The 12,379-nt window shown below is 45.0% G+C and overlaps 9 non-coding genes across 9 annotated transcripts; all 9 read left to right on the top strand.

Annotated features, from left to right (window-relative positions):
- The first annotated feature begins 922 nt into the window (after positions 1-922).
- Positions 923-1,113, top strand: LOC141195351 (U2 spliceosomal RNA). The gene has a single exon (XR_012267946.1). It is a non-coding gene; the product is annotated as a U2 spliceosomal RNA (small nuclear RNA).
- Positions 1,114-2,233: 1,120 nt separating this feature from the next.
- On the top strand, positions 2,234-2,424 carry LOC141195446 (U2 spliceosomal RNA). Its single transcript, XR_012268036.1, has one exon. It is a non-coding gene; the product is annotated as a U2 spliceosomal RNA (small nuclear RNA).
- A 1,120-nt stretch (positions 2,425-3,544) lies between these two features.
- On the top strand, positions 3,545-3,735 carry LOC141195444 (U2 spliceosomal RNA). Its single transcript, XR_012268035.1, has one exon. It is a non-coding gene; the product is annotated as a U2 spliceosomal RNA (small nuclear RNA).
- A 1,121-nt stretch (positions 3,736-4,856) lies between these two features.
- Positions 4,857-5,047, top strand: LOC141195443 (U2 spliceosomal RNA). The gene has a single exon (XR_012268034.1). It is a non-coding gene; the product is annotated as a U2 spliceosomal RNA (small nuclear RNA).
- A 1,122-nt stretch (positions 5,048-6,169) lies between these two features.
- LOC141195442 (U2 spliceosomal RNA) lies at positions 6,170-6,360 on the top strand. Its single transcript, XR_012268033.1, has one exon. It is a non-coding gene; the product is annotated as a U2 spliceosomal RNA (small nuclear RNA).
- A 1,121-nt stretch (positions 6,361-7,481) lies between these two features.
- Positions 7,482-7,672, top strand: LOC141195441 (U2 spliceosomal RNA). The gene has a single exon (XR_012268032.1). It is a non-coding gene; the product is annotated as a U2 spliceosomal RNA (small nuclear RNA).
- Positions 7,673-8,795: 1,123 nt separating this feature from the next.
- On the top strand, positions 8,796-8,986 carry LOC141195440 (U2 spliceosomal RNA). Its single transcript, XR_012268031.1, has one exon. It is a non-coding gene; the product is annotated as a U2 spliceosomal RNA (small nuclear RNA).
- Positions 8,987-10,108: 1,122 nt separating this feature from the next.
- LOC141195439 (U2 spliceosomal RNA) lies at positions 10,109-10,299 on the top strand. The gene has a single exon (XR_012268030.1). It is a non-coding gene; the product is annotated as a U2 spliceosomal RNA (small nuclear RNA).
- A 1,120-nt stretch (positions 10,300-11,419) lies between these two features.
- On the top strand, positions 11,420-11,610 carry LOC141195437 (U2 spliceosomal RNA). Its single transcript, XR_012268028.1, has one exon. It is a non-coding gene; the product is annotated as a U2 spliceosomal RNA (small nuclear RNA).
- Positions 11,611-12,379: the final 769 nt, after the last annotated feature.

Here is a 12,379-nt window from a genome sequence, read left to right as displayed (position 1 = left end):
TGTAATGTAATGTAATGCAATGCTATCTATCTAGCTCTCCCTCTATACTTCCTTTTGGATAAACAGACATATTAGGCAAGCATTTTGGAGCTTTCACCTAAATAACTACAGGTGGTGAGATAAGCTGCACAATATAATTGACCTTTCAGTATATTGTTGCACACACACCATCTATTTAGCAAATGCCCTTGTTATCAACAGCAGCCTTTTAAACTCACCTGAGCTAACAGGTATGTGAGCTGGTTACTCTGCTGCGCTTAAAATTTCTTTTTTGGTTTGCTACAATGCCTTTTCTGAAACGTTGTCTCCCTCTGCTGGAACACTGACTTCTTTCATTTAATGCCTGCAGACTATAAAAGAGAAACCAACCCAAAAAGTTTGGTTGATTAGTCTGTGGCATTCTTTTAAACTGTTGCTTATGGCGGTCTCTGTGAGCTTCTCAGTGACATTCAGCCATCCAGGTATCCCGCCTGCAGTAGACGGAATGTGGCAATGGAACGCTGGCTGCGCGTGTCATAATAGGCTCTGAGCCTTTATATACCTGCGCACAGCAGCAGCCACCTTCAGTCTGCTGCTGGACAGCCAGCAGCAGCAGCAGGAGTTGTAATTAATCAGCAACCCTCCTGCTAAGGGTAGACAGCTGCTCGTTCCACCCCCCCCCCGCCTTAATTGGTTCTCCTCCCTTCCAACGGTGTTGAGGCGGGTGGGAACAGCCGGGGGTTGAGGGTACTGTGCTAAAAGAGGTGGAGTTATGCAGATCTAAAACGCGTGGATTGCAGCAGCAGCAAGCCGAAAAGTGCAGGCATGTGAGGGATCTAGAGGTTGACAGCATGTCTTCTTAACGGGAGTCCAGGTGGCCATCTCCACAAATGGACTTTTCAGAATCCTTGGGTGGCACCGTAGTCGGAAACCAATTCTGGTTATCGCTTCTCGGCCTTTTGGCTAAGATCAAGTGTAGTATCTGTTCTTATCAGTTTAATATCTGATACGTCCCCTATCTGGGGACCATATATTAAATGGATTTTTAGAACAGGGAGATGGAAAAAGAGCTTGCTCTGTCCACTCCACGCATTGACCTGGTATTGCAGTATCTCCAGGACCAGTGCACCCCTTCTTTAATGCAGTTTCTAAAATCAGAAAGAATTGAATTCAATGCTTTTTGTTCATTTTGCTTGTTTGTCGGATTTTGGGATGGACTCTTTGGCTTTGCTTTTCTTCTCCTCATTGGATTTTTCATGTTAAAAGTTGCAGAAGCCAGATGACAAGCTCATTTTGGTTCAACTTCAGCAACTGTGCATTGCATTGCCATGTAATGTAATGTAATGCAATGCTATCTATCTAGCTCTCCCTCTATACTTCCTTTTGGATAAACAGACATATTAGGCAAGCATTTTGGAGCTTTCACCTAAATAACTACAGGTGGTGAGATAAGCTGCACAATATAATTGACCTTTCAGTATATTGTTGCACACACACCATCTATTTAGCAAATGCCCTTGTTATCAACAGCAGCCTTTTAAACTCACCTGAGCTAACAGGTATGTGAGCTGGTTACTCTGCTGCGCTTAAAATTTCTTTTTTGGTTTGCTACAATGCCTTTTCTGAAACGTTGTCTCCCTCTGCTGGAACACTGACTTCTTTCATTTAATGCCTGCAGACTATAAAAGAGAAACCAACCCAAAAAGTTTGGTTGATTAGTCTGTGGCATTCTTTTAAACTGTTGCTTATGGCGGTCTCTGTGAGCTTCTCAGTGACATTCAGCCATCCAGGTATCCCGCCTGCAGTAGACGGAATGTGGCAATGGAACGCTGGCTGCGCGTGTCATAATAGGCTCTGAGCCTTTATATACCTGCGCACAGCAGCAGCCACCTTCAGTCTGCTGCTGGACAGCCAGCAGCAGCAGCAGCAGGAGAGGTAATTAATCAGCAACCCTCCTGCTAAGGGTAGACAGCTGCTCGTTCCACCCCCCCCCCGCCTTAATTGGTTCTCCTCCCTTCCAACGGTGTTGAGGCGGGTGGGAACAGCCGGGGGTTGAGGGTACTGTGCTAAAAGAGGTGGAGTTATGCAGATCTAAAACGCGTGGATTGCAGCAGCAGCAAGCCGAAAACTGCAGGCATGTGAGGGATCTAGAGGTTGACAGCATGTCTTCTTAACGGGAGTCCAGGTGGCCATCTCCACAAATGGACTTTTCAGAATCCTTGGGTGGCACCGTAGTCGGAAACCAATTCTGGTTATCGCTTCTCGGCCTTTTGGCTAAGATCAAGTGTAGTATCTGTTCTTATCAGTTTAATATCTGATACGTCCCCTATCTGGGGACCATATATTAAATGGATTTTTAGAACAGGGAGATGGAAAAAGAGCTTGCTCTGTCCACTCCACGCATTGACCTGGTATTGCAGTATCTCCAGGACCGGTGCACCCCTTCTTTAATGCAGTTTCTAAAATCAGAAAGAATTGAATTCAATGCTTTTTGTTCATTTTGCTTGTTTGTCGGATTTTGGGATGGACTCTTTGGCTTTGCTTTTCTTCTCCTCATTGGATTTTTCATGTTAAAATTTGCAGAAGCCAGATGACAAGCTCATTTTGGTTCAACTTCAGCAACTGTGCATTGCATTGCCATGTAATGTAATGTAATGCAATGCTATCTATCTAGCTCTCCCTCTATACTTCCTTTTGGATAAACAGACATATTAGGCAAGCATTTTGGAGCTTTCACCTAAATAACTACAGGTGGTGAGATAAGCTGCACAATATAATTGACCTTTCAGTATATTGTTGCACACACACCATCTATTTAGCAAATGCCCTTGTTATCAACAGCAGCCTTTTAAACTCACCTGAGCTAACAGGTATGTGAGCTGGTTACTCTGCTGCGCTTAAAATTTCTTTTTTGGTTTGCTACAATGCCTTTTCTGAAACGTTGTCTCCCTCTGCTGGAACACTGACTTCTTTCATTTAATGCCTGCAGACTATAAAAGAGAAACCAACCCAAAAAGTTTGGTTGATTAGTCTGTGGCATTCTTTTAAACTGTTGCTTATGGCGGTCTCTGTGAGCTTCTCAGTGACATTCAGCCATCCAGGTATCCCGCCTGCAGTAGACGGAATGTGGCAATGGAACGCTGGCTGCGCGTGTCATAATAGGCTCTGAGCCTTTATATACCTGCGCACAGCAGCAGCCACCTTCAGTCTGCTGCTGGACAGCCAGCAGCAGCAGCAGCAGGAGAGGTAATTAATCAGCAACCCTCCTGCTAAGGGTAGACAGCTGCTCGTTCCACCCCCCCCCCGCCTTAATTGGTTCTCCTCCCTTCCAACGGTGTTGAGGCGGGTGGGAACAGCCGGGGGTTGAGGGTACTGTGCTAAAAGAGGTGGAGTTATGCAGATCTAAAACGCGTGGATTGCAGCAGCAGCAAGCCGAAAAGTGCAGGCATGTGAGGGATCTAGAGGTTGACAGCATGTCTTCTTAACGGGAGTCCAGGTGGCCATCTCCACAAATGGACTTTTCAGAATCCTTGGGTGGCACCGTAGTCGGAAACCAATTCTGGTTATCGCTTCTCGGCCTTTTGGCTAAGATCAAGTGTAGTATCTGTTCTTATCAGTTTAATATCTGATACGTCCCCTATCTGGGGACCATATATTAAATGGATTTTTAGAACAGGGAGATGGAAAAAGAGCTTGCTCTGTCCACTCCACGCATTGACCTGGTATTGCAGTATCTCCAGGACCGGTGCACCCCTTCTTTAATGCAGTTTCTAAAATCAGAAAGAATTGAATTCAATGCTTTTTGTTCATTTTGCTTGTTTGTCGGATTTTGGGATGGACTCTTTGGCTTTGCTTTTCTTCTCCTCATTGGATTTTTCATGTTAAAAGTTGCAGAAGCCAGATGACAAGCTCATTTTGGTTCAACTTCAGCAACTGTGCATTGCATTGCCATGTAATGTAATGTAATGCAATGCTATCTATCTAGCTCTCCCTCTATACTTCCTTTTGGATAAACAGACATATTAGGCAAGCATTTTGGAGCTTTCACCTAAATAACTACAGGTGGTGAGATAAGCTGCACAATATAATTGACCTTTCAGTATATTGTTGCACACACACCATCTATTTAGCAAATGCCCTTGTTATCAACAGCAGCCTTTTAAACTCACCTGAGCTAACAGGTATGTGAGCTGGTTACTCTGCTGCGCTTAAAATTTCTTTTTTGGTTTGCTACAATGCCTTTTCTGAAACGTTGTCTCCCTCTGCTGGAACACTGACTTCTTTCATTTAATGCCTGCAGACTATAAAAGAGAAACCAACCCAAAAAGTTTGGTTGATTAGTCTGTGGCATTCTTTTAAACTGTTGCTTATGGCGGTCTCTGTGAGCTTCTCAGTGACATTCAGCCATCCAGGTATCCCGCCTGCAGTAGACGGAATGTGGCAATGGAACGCTGGCTGCGCGTGTCATAATAGGCTCTGAGCCTTTATATACCTGCGCACAGCAGCAGCCACCTTCAGTCTGCTGCTGGACAGCCAGCAGCAGCAGCAGCAGGAGAGGTAATTAATCAGCAACCCTCCTGCTAAGGGTAGACAGCTGCTCGTTCCACCCCCCCCCCCGCCTTAATTGGTTCTCCTCCCTTCCAACGGTGTTGAGGCGGGTGGGAACAGCCGGGGGTTGAGGGTACTGTGCTAAAAGAGGTGGAGTTATGCAGATCTAAAACGCGTGGATTGCAGCAGCAGCAAGCCGAAAAGTGCAGGCATGTGAGGGATCTAGAGGTTGACAGCATGTCTTCTTAACGGGAGTCCAGGTGGCCATCTCCACAAATGGACTTTTCAGAATCCTTGGGTGGCACCGTAGTCGGAAACCAATTCTGGTTATCGCTTCTCGGCCTTTTGGCTAAGATCAAGTGTAGTATCTGTTCTTATCAGTTTAATATCTGATACGTCCCCTATCTGGGGACCATATATTAAATGGATTTTTAGAACAGGGAGATGGAAAAAGAGCTTGCTCTGTCCACTCCACGCATTGACCTGGTATTGCAGTATCTCCAGGACCGGTGCACCCCTTCTTTAATGCAGTTTCTAAAATCAGAAAGAATTGAATTCAATGCTTTTTGTTCATTTTGCTTGTTTGTCGGATTTTGGGATGGACTCTTTGGCTTTGCTTTTCTTCTCCTCATTGGATTTTTCATGTTAAAAGTTGCAGAAGCCAGATGACAAGCTCATTTTGGTTCAACTTCAGCAACTGTGCATTGCATTGCCATGTAATGTAATGTAATGCAATGCTATCTATCTAGCTCTCCCTCTATACTTCCTTTTGGATAAACAGACATATTAGGCAAGCATTTTGGAGCTTTCACCTAAATAACTACAGGTGGTGAGATAAGCTGCACAATATAATTGACCTTTCAGTATATTGTTGCACACACACCATCTATTTAGCAAATGCCCTTGTTATCAACAGCAGCCTTTTAAACTCACCTGAGCTAACAGGTATGTGAGCTGGTTACTCTGCTGCGCTTAAAATTTCTTTTTTGGTTTGCTACAATGCCTTTTCTGAAACGTTGTCTCCCTCTGCTGGAACACTGACTTCTTTCATTTAATGCCTGCAGACTATAAAAGAGAAACCAACCCAAAAAGTTTGGTTGATTAGTCTGTGGCATTCTTTTAAACTGTTGCTTATGGCGGTCTCTGTGAGCTTCTCAGTGACATTCAGCCATCCAGGTATCCCGCCTGCAGTAGACGGAATGTGGCAATGGAACGCTGGCTGCGCGTGTCATAATAGGCTCTGAGCCTTTATATACCTGCGCACAGCAGCAGCCACCTTCAGTCTGCTGCTGGACAGCCAGCAGCAGCAGCAGCAGGAGAGGTAATTAATCAGCAACCCTCCTGCTAAGGGTAGACAGCTGCTCGTTCCACCCCCCCCCCCCGCCTTAATTGGTTCTCCTCCCTTCCAACGGTGTTGAGGCGGGTGGGAACAGCCGGGGGTTGAGGGTACTGTGCTAAAAGAGGTGGAGTTATGCAGATCTAAAACGCGTGGATTGCAGCAGCAGCAAGCCGAAAAGTGCAGGCATGTGAGGGATCTAGAGGTTGACAGCATGTCTTCTTAACGGGAGTCCAGGTGGCCATCTCCACAAATGGACTTTTCAGAATCCTTGGGTGGCACCGTAGTCGGAAACCAATTCTGGTTATCGCTTCTCGGCCTTTTGGCTAAGATCAAGTGTAGTATCTGTTCTTATCAGTTTAATATCTGATACGTCCCCTATCTGGGGACCATATATTAAATGGATTTTTAGAACAGGGAGATGGAAAAAGAGCTTGCTCTGTCCACTCCACGCATTGACCTGGTATTGCAGTATCTCCAGGACCGGTGCACCCCTTCTTTAATGCAGTTTCTAAAATCAGAAAGAATTGAATTCAATGCTTTTTGTTCATTTTGCTTGTTTGTCGGATTTTGGGATGGACTCTTTGGCTTTGCTTTTCTTCTCCTCATTGGATTTTTCATGTTAAAAGTTGCAGAAGCCAGATGACAAGCTCATTTTGGTTCAACTTCAGCAACTGTGCATTGCATTGCCATGTAATGTAATGTAATGCAATGCTATCTATCTAGCTCTCCCTCTATACTTCCTTTTGGATAAACAGACATATTAGGCAAGCATTTTGGAGCTTTCACCTAAATAACTACAGGTGGTGAGATAAGCTGCACAATATAATTGACCTTTCAGTATATTGTTGCACACACACCATCTATTTAGCAAATGCCCTTGTTATCAACAGCAGCCTTTTAAACTCACCTAAGCTAACAGGTATGTGAGCTGGTTACTCTGCTGCGCTTAAAATTTCTTTTTTAGTTTGCTACAATGCCTTTTCTGAAACGTTGTCTCCCTCTGCTGGAACACTGACTTCTTTCATTTAATGCCTGCAGAATATAAAAGAGAAACCAACCCAAAAAGTTTGGTTGATTAGTCTGTGGCATTCTTTTAAACTGTTGCTTATGGCGGTCTCTGTGAGCTTCTCAGTGACATTCAGCCATCCAGGTATCCCGCCTGCAGTAGACGGAATGTGGCAATGGAACGCTGGCTGCGCGTGTCATAATAGGCTCTGAGCCTTTATATACCTGCGCACAGCAGCAGCCACCTTCAGTCTGCTGCTGGACAGCCAGCAGCAGCAGCAGCAGGAGAGGTAATTAATCAGCAACCCTCCTGCTAAGGGTAGACAGCTGCTCGTTCCACCCCCCCCCCCGCCTTAATTGGTTCTCCTCCCTTCCAACGGTGTTGAGGCGGGTGGGAACAGCCGGGGGTTGAGGGTACTGTGCTAAAAGAGGTGGAGTTATGCAGATCTAAAACGCGTGGATTGCAGCAGCAGCAAGCCGAAAAGTGCTGGCATGTGAGGGATCTAGAGGTTGACAGCATGTCTTCTTAACGGGAGTCCAGGTGGCCATCTCCACAAATGGACTTTTCAGAATCCTTGGGTGGCACCGTAGTCGGAAACCAATTCTGGTTATCGCTTCTCGGCCTTTTGGCTAAGATCAAGTGTAGTATCTGTTCTTATCAGTTTAATATCTGATACGTCCCCTATCTGGGGACCATATATTAAATGGATTTTTAGAACAGGGAGATGGAAAAAGAGCTTGCTCTGTCCACTCCACGCATTGACCTGGTATTGCAGTATCTCCAGGACCGGTGCACCCCTTCTTTAATGCAGTTTCTAAAATCAGAAAGAATTGAATTCAATGCTTTTTGTTCATTTTGCTTGTTTGTCGGATTTTGGGATGGACTCTTTGGCTTTGCTTTTCTTCTCCTCATTGGATTTTTCATGTTAAAAGTTGCAGAAGCCAGATGACAAGCTCATTTTGGTTCAACTTCAGCAACTGTGCATTGCATTGCCATGTAATGTAATGTAATGCAATGCTATCTATCTAGCTCTCCCTCTATACTTCCTTTTGGATAAACAGACATATTAGGCAAGCATTTTGGAGCTTTCACCTAAATAACTACAGGTGGTGAGATAAGCTGCACAATATAATTGACCTTTCAGTATATTGTTGCACACACACCATCTATTTAGCAAATGCCCTTGTTATCAACAGCAGCCTTTTAAACTCACCTGAGCTAACAGGTATGTGAACTGGTTACTCTGCTGCGCTTAAAATTTCTTTTTTGGTTTGCTACAATGCCTTTTCTGAAACGTTGTCTCCCTCTGCTGGAACACTGACTTCTTTCATTTAATGCCTGCAGACTATAAAAGAAAAACCAACCCAAAAAGTTTGGTTGATTAGTCTGTGGCATTCTTTTAAACTGTTGCTTATGGCGGTCTCTGTGAGCTTCTCAGTGACATTCAGCCATCCAGGTATCCCGCCTGCAGTAGACGGAATGTGGCAATGGAACGCTGGCTGCGCGTGTCATAATAGGCTCTGAGCCTTTATATACCTGCGCACAGCAGCAGCCACCTTCAGTCTGCTGCTGGACAGCCAGCAGCAGCAGCAGCAGGAGAGGTAATTAATCAGCAACCCTCCTGCTAAGGGTAGACAGCTGCTCGTTCCACCCCCCCCCCCCCGCCTTAATTGGTTCTCCTCCCTTCCAACGGTGTTGAGGCGGGTGGGAACAGCCGGGGGTTGAGGGTACTGTGCTAAAAGAGGTGGAGTTATGCAGATCTAAAACGCGTGGATTGCAGCAGCAGCAAGCCGAAAAGTGCAGGCATGTGAGGGATCTAGAGGTTGACAGCATGTCTTCTTAACGGGAGTCCAGGTGGCCATCTCCACAAATGGACTTTTCAGAATCCTTGGGTGGCACCGTAGTCGGAAACCAATTCTGGTTATCGCTTCTCGGCCTTTTGGCTAAGATCAAGTGTAGTATCTGTTCTTATCAGTTTAATATCTGATACGTCCCCTATCTGGGGACCATATATTAAATGGATTTTTAGAACAGGGAGATGGAAAAAGAGCTTGCTCTGTCCACTCCACGCATTGACCTGGTATTGCAGTATCTCCAGGACCGGTGCACCCCTTCTTTAATGCAGTTTCTAAAATCAGAAAGAATTGAATTCAATGCTTTTTGTTCATTTTGCTTGTTTGTCGGATTTTGGGATGGACTCTTTGGCTTTGCTTTTCTTCTCCTCATTGGATTTTTCATGTTAAAAGTTGCAGAAGCCAGATGACAAGCTCATTTTGGTTCAACTTCAGCAACTGTGCATTGCATTGCCATGTAATGTAATGTAATGCAATGCTATCTATCTAGCTCTCCCTCTATACTTCCTTTTGGATAAACAGACATATTAGGCAAGCATTTTGGAGCTTTCATCTAAATAACTACAGGTGGTGAGATAAGCTGCACAATATAATTGACCTTTCAGTATATTGTTGCACACACACCATCTATTTAGCAAATGCCCTTGTTATCAACAGCAGCCTTTTAAACTCACCTGAGCTAACAGGTATGTGAGCTGGTTACTCTGCTGCGCTTAAAATTTCTTTTTTGGTTTGCTACAATGCCTTTTCTGAAACGTTGTCTCCCTCTGCTGGAACACTGACTTCTTTCATTTAATGCCTGCAGACTATAAAAGAGAAACCAACCCAAAAAGTTTGGTTGATTAGTCTGTGGCATTCTTTTAAACTGTTGCTTATGGCGGTCTCTGTGAGCTTCTCAGTGACATTCAGCCATCCAGGTATCCCGCCTGCAGTAGACGGAATGTGGCAATGGAACGCTGGCTGCGCGTGTCATAATAGGCTCTGAGCCTTTATATACCTGCGCACAGCAGCAGCCACCTTCAGTCTGCTGCTGGACAGCCAGCAGCAGCAGCAGCAGGAGAGGTAATTAATCAGCAACCCTCCTGCTAAGGGTAGACAGCTGCTCGTTCCACCCCCCCCCCCCGCCTTAATTGGTTCTCCTCCCTTCCAACGGTGTTGAGGCGGGTGGGAACAGCCGGGGGTTGAGGGTACTGTGCTAAAAGAGGTGGAGTTATGCAGATCTAAAACGCGTGGATTGCAGCAGCAGCAAGCCGAAAAGTGCAGGCATGTGAGGGATCTAGAGGTTGACAGCATGTCTTCTTAACGGGAGTCCAGGTGGCCATCTCCACAAATGGACTTTTCAGAATCCTTGGGTGGCACCGTAGTCGGAAACCAATTCTGGTTATCGCTTCTCGGCCTTTTGGCTAAGATCAAGTGTAGTATCTGTTCTTATCAGTTTAATATCTGATACGTCCCCTATCTGGGGACCATATATTAAATGGATTTTTAGAACAGGGAGATGGAAAAAGAGCTTGCTCTGTCCACTCCACGCATTGACCTGGTATTGCAGTATCTCCAGGACCGGTGCACCCCTTCTTTAATGCAGTTTCTAAAATCAGAAAGAATTGAATTCAATGCTTTTTGTTCATTTTGCTTGTTTGTCGGATTTTGGGATGGACTCTTTGGCTTTGCTTTTCTTCTCCTCATTGGATTTTTCATGTTAAAAGTTGCAGAAGCCAGATGACAAGCTCATTTTGGTTCAACTTCAGCAACTGTGCATTGCATTGCCATGTAATGTAATGTAATGCAATGCTATCTATCTAGCTCTCCCTCTATACTTCCTTTTGGATAAACAGACATATTAGGCAAGCATTTTGGAGCTTTCACCTAAATAACTACAGGTGGTGAGATAAGCTGCACAATATAATTGACCTTTCAGTATATTGTTGCACACACACCATCTATTTAGCAAATGCCCTTGTTATCAACAGCAGCCTTTTAAACTCACCTGAGCTAACAGGTATGTGAGCTGGTTACTCTGCTGCGCTTAAAATTTCTTTTTTGGTTTGCTACAATGCCTTTTCTGAAACGTTGTCTCCCTCTGCTGGAACACTGACTTCTTTCATTTAATGCCTGCAGACTATAAAAGAGAAACCAACCCAAAAAGTTTGGTTGATTAGTCTGTGGCATTCTTTTAAACTGTTGCTTATGGCGGTCTCTGTGAGCTTCTCAGTGACATTCAGCCATCCAGGTATCCCGCCTGCAGTAGACGGAATGTGGCAATGGAACGCTGGCTGCGCGTGTCATAATAGGCTCTGAGCCTTTATATACCTGCGCACAGCAGCAGCCACCTTCAGTCTGCTGCTGGACAGCCAGCAGCAGCAGCAGCAGGAGAGGTAATTAATCAGCAACCCTCCTGCTAAGGGTAGACAGCTGCTCGTTCCACCCCCCCCCCGCCTTAATTGGTTCTCCTCCCTTCCAACGGTGTTGAGGCGGGTGGGAACAGCCGGGGGTTGAGGGTACTGTGCTAAAAGAGGTGGAGTTATGCAGATCTAAAACGCGTGGATTGCAGCAGCAGCAAGCCGAAAAGTGCAGGCATGTGAGGGATCTAGAGGTTGACAGCATGTCTTCTTAACGGGAGTCCAGGTGGCCATCTCCACAAATGGACTTTTCAGAATCCTTGGGTGGCACCGTAGTCGGAAACCAATTCTGGTTATCGCTTCTCGGCCTTTTGGCTAAGATCAAGTGTAGTATCTGTTCTTATCAGTTTAATATCTGATACGTCCCCTATCTGGGGACCATATATTAAATGGATTTTTAGAACAGGGAGATGGAAAAAGAGCTTGCTCTGTCCACTCCACGCATTGACCTGGTATTGCAGTATCTCCAGGACCGGTGCACCCCTTCTTTAATGCAGTTTCTAAAATCAGAAAGAATTGAATTCAATGCTTTTTGTTCATTTTGCTTGTTTTTCGGATTTTGGGATGGACTCTTTGGCTTTGCTTTTCTTCTCCTCATTGGATTTTTCATGTTAAAAGTTGCAGAAGCCAGATGACAAGCTCATTTTGGTTCAACTTCAGCAACTGTGCATTGCATTGCCATGTAATGTAATGTAATGCAATGCTATCTATCTAGCTCTCCCTCTATACTTCCTTTTGGATAAACAGACATATTAGGCAAGCATTTTGGAGCTTTCACCTAAATAACTACAGGTGGTGAGATAAGCTGCACAATATAATTGACCTTTCAGTATATTGTTGCACACACACCATCTATTTAGCAAATGCCCTTGTTATCAACAGCAGCCTTTTAAACTCACCTGAGCTAACAGGTATGTGAGCTGGTTACTCTGCTGCGCTTAAAATTTCTTTTTTGGTTTGCTACAATGCCTTTTCTGAAACGTTGTCTCCCTCTGCTGGAACACTGACTTCTTTCATTTAATGCCTGCAGACTATAAAAGAGAAACCAACCCAAAAAGTTTGGTTGATTAGTCTGTGGCATTCTTTTAAACTGTTGCTTATGGCGGTCTCTGTGAGCTTCTCAGTGACATTCAGCCATCCAGGTATCCCGCCTGCAGTAGACGGAATGTGGCAATGGAACGCTGGCTGCGCGTGTCATAATAGGCTCTGAGCCTTTATATACCTGCGCACAGCAGCAGCCACCTTCAGTCTGCTG

This window comes from Phyllobates terribilis, unplaced genomic scaffold (assembly GCF_046119375.1).
Source record: "Phyllobates terribilis strain yellow unplaced genomic scaffold, ASM4611937v1 Scaffold_74__1_contigs__length_7073193, whole genome shotgun sequence".
NCBI lineage: Eukaryota > Metazoa > Chordata > Amphibia > Anura > Dendrobatidae > Phyllobates > Phyllobates terribilis.
The sequence above is the reverse complement of the archived record's forward strand: the minus strand, read 5'-3'. Positions and strand labels throughout refer to the sequence as shown.